The sequence below is a fragment of the Uloborus diversus genome, chromosome 1 (genome assembly GCF_026930045.1).
Source record: "Uloborus diversus isolate 005 chromosome 1, Udiv.v.3.1, whole genome shotgun sequence".
Classification (NCBI taxonomy): domain Eukaryota; kingdom Metazoa; phylum Arthropoda; class Arachnida; order Araneae; family Uloboridae; genus Uloborus; species Uloborus diversus.
In genome coordinates this window covers 81,748,033-81,751,870 of record NC_072731.1, presented here as the reverse complement: position 1 = coordinate 81,751,870, position 3,838 = coordinate 81,748,033, and positions in this window count along the sequence as shown.

The window sequence follows — 3,838 nt, the reverse complement described above, 5'->3', positions numbered from 1 at the left end:
GACTAATGGAAAATCTGAAATTTCATTTCCAGATCTTTAATTTCGCAAAATTTCCAGGTGAAGCCCCCAAATAGTTGGCGAAATCGAAAATTGCGTTTTTGGAGGTTTAATCTTCGAAAATTACTGGCCCTACTACTATTACAAAATATGATCTTACATCGTGATTTTAAGACTTGAATTTCAGAAAATATTGGGGCAAAGGTACCTCTATGCCTTTCTCTAATATCATACACAATTAGGTTTTTCAAACCATACTCACAAAAAAATGAAGTAGAACAGCTCCTGAATATAAATCATTGCTTAAGTTTTCAGGACCAAAATTTTGGAAAATCTTCCTGGGCAGAGCACCAAAACCTTCTTCCCGTAAAATCTTCAAAGATTGTCTACAATTGAAATTTTTAAACTTCAATTTCAAAAACTTTCAGGGTGAGAAAGAATTGATTTTGATCTATTAAAAAGAAATCGATCGGGACAGTCCCGAGTTCCGTCACTTTCCCTAACGTCAATAAATATGGCCTATAATCGTGTTTTTAAGGCTTCAATCTCTAGAAATTTCTGCTGAGATCGCTGTACCTTTTTTCCCCACCTAATATCAGCAAAGAAAGTCCAAAACTGCGTTTTTTACAGGGCTGTGGAGTCAGAAGGAAAATGGCCGACTCCGACCCTGACTCCTGGATTTTGAAACGCCTGACTCCGGATTTCTTTTTATTATTTTTTTTTCAACTCCCTCTTTCCCTTCAGGGGAAGGGGGGAAACCTCTAAACAGAGATTGAAGCATTAATTCCTTTTTATGAAAATTTTGCATTTTGTTTTTATTGTAAACCCAAGACGCATACAACGTTAGAAATTCAATTTAAAAATCAAATTTTCCAATAGTTACGAGTTAAAAAGTGAGATGACTTAAAAATCCCTTTTAAAAATTTTGAAAAGGATTATCTGTAAATGCCCCCCCCCCTTTAATGTTTAACAAATAGATATTGATTGAATCGTGTGCTTTCAATTTTTAAAAGCTGTAACTTGAGAGAAAAAAAGCTTTTTTTTCTAAATCCAATTTCTTGAGAGGGGATGGTTTGCCCCGGATGACACCCATCTGGATCTGGTAAATGACACCCAAAGTTAATTTCAGAGTTTATAAAAAATATAAATACGTTTAATTCTGAAAATTTTCGCAAATATATTTTAAATTATTTTTCATCAATAAATTTCAACAAAAATAGGGCACATATACGACAGGAGGTGATTTTACACAAAATGCGGCGGTATACAAATTTGTACGAATAACTTTTACTATACCTATATTTCTTCTTCGCTAAATTTTCAATTTAAATTTTATTGGCTGCTTTAGAATTAACCTTAATATGCAGATTTTAAGATTAACTGAAATTATTGAGTGTTTTAATCAAGAAATCATCTACACTTATTTTACTCCATACTTTTTAGTGAGAACCAAGTTTATAGAGATAGTCTTAGTAAAGAAAAAAAAACATTACATTATTTCATCGGATTTTTTGGATTCGTGCTTTTGCGCCAGAACTTCTTTGAATTTGCCGATCACCCTTAAACATTTCAACCTTAGCTACGGGCCTCGACTTACTAATTTGCTACGTTTCCTTTACCATTTTATAACTGAGATCCAACAAAATACTATATTTCTATTTTTATTTGAAAGTGATTACTTGAAAATGTTAGACAACAAAACCCTTTGCTGACAGTTGCTATTAGTTAAGTTAAAAAGCAAGCAAACTAGGGGATGGCTACAGAAAGTTCGGTAAGCACTCAAGCTAGCTGATTGCCATAATAGCAGTTATTTTCTCATTGGTATCTTTTTATACATGTAATCGACCAAATTGGTTGTCAGTTTTTAAAAAATGCAAGGGGAGTCAGTGAAAAGGAAAGAAAAAAAGAAGCCCAGAGTCGGAGTCGGCATGTTTTCTAACGACTTCGACTCCTTTATTTCAAAATCAGTCCGACTCTGACTCTTCGACTCCACAGCCCTGGTTTTTAAGACCAGCGCCGATCCTAGGGTGTCGGCCGCCCGTGTGCAAAGACCTAATGTGCCGCCCCTGAAGAGCAATTTACATGTTTTGACTAATACTTAACGCCCATATAAAACTTTCTTCAAATTTCTGTATCAAGTTCTAATTCAAAAAAAAAAAAAAAACGGAAGAAGGATGAATTTATGTAAAAAGTTAGAAACTCGGTACAATGTATATCTTTGAAGAAAGTAATAAGTACTGAAATTTACTAGTCATAAAAACGCATTGTATAGTCTGTCTTCGGTGACATCAGAGGAAGGGTGGGATCGCCCCAGAAAATATACGAAATTGGCGTATGAAAAATAGCTGTAATTAATTTTTGGTTGTGTTTGGTTGCAAGGACAAAAGAGTCGGGAACATTCAAGGTCCACGGTGAAATTTTCAATATTGACATCAAAAGTTGCAATTTTAGGAAATTTTTCGAGATTTGAGGGGACAGTAATATTGGGAGTTCTTTCATGAAATTCTTTCAAAATTGATGTCAAATTGCAGCTATGTTTTCTGACCTTAGTTTAGGAAGGATTTTCCCTCTTCCTGAAAATTTTCTAAAACAGAAGTTTTTAAACACGCAATTTCGGGTTATCTTTGTTGAAATTGCTGTAGGGAGGAAGATTTGGTCATCTCCTATCAAAAATTTTCGAAATTGAAGTTTAAAACTCAAATTTAGGCTGTTTTTGGTGATGTTAGGGGGTTCTGGCATCTTTTCTCCAGTAATTTATCGGCACTATTGTTTCAAAAACATTTTTGGCTAGATTTGGATACAATAGGGGAAACGGGAAAATATTCCGAACTGAAATATTTTTCGGAATTATAATCAATTTAAGGCTATTTTTGTGAAGGAAGGATTTTGGGGCTCTAAAAAGCGCAATTTTGTGCTATCTTTAGTGACGTTAAGGAAACCGGGAAGCTTCAGCGGATCTTTCTGAATATTTTTCGATATTAATATCTGAAAAATACAACTAAAAACTTTTCTCCATCTCACCTTGGCGATTGATGGGGGATGCCTGATGCCCTAGTGCTGTGGAAATTTATATAAGCCATCCGGAATTTTTTAGAAATGGAAGTCCCAAAATCATATTTAGGCATTGTTGAATAATGATGAGACAAAGAGCGGGCGGGGGTTCAGTGTGCCCCCAAGAATTGTTTTTTGAAACTGAAGTCAATTTCAGGCAAGTTTAGACAGGAATGGTTTGGTGGCTCCACGGAACCATCTAAAAACAAAATTTAGAGCTATAGTGATTGGTCATGGGAGAAAAGGGGAATCCGGGGTATTTCCTCCAAAGTTCTTCGAAACTGACGATTGAAAAATGCAATTTTAGTTTGTTTTTGAATACGTTAAGTGAGGGGTGTTATTGGGGGTCTCTCTAGAGATGCTAGTTCGGACTATCTTCGGTAGTTATGTTAGGGAATGGATTTCAGGGCCCTCTACCGCAACAACTTCGAAAAAGAAATTCAAAAAATGCCATTGAGCAATTTTTGATGACGTTGGGGAGGGTTGTCCCTAGAAAAGACATTTTGGAGCCATCAATTTTAGGCTATGTTTGATTACATTAAGGAAGAAAGGGTGAATAAAAGAATTAATTGGATCCTTAAAATCGGTGGTTCAAACCAGCGAAATTTTCTGAAATTAAAGTCTGCAATATAAACACAGTTTGAAATTTTCTTTAGTCTCGTCAAGGCATCCTTTTGGATCTTCATTTTGGAGCCACACTTTAAATTTGTAACCCGGGGCAAAGGCCCTGTCCTCCTACCTGATCTGAAACTGGGCAGTTCATTCGTGATTTTAATTCGAAAAAATTGCT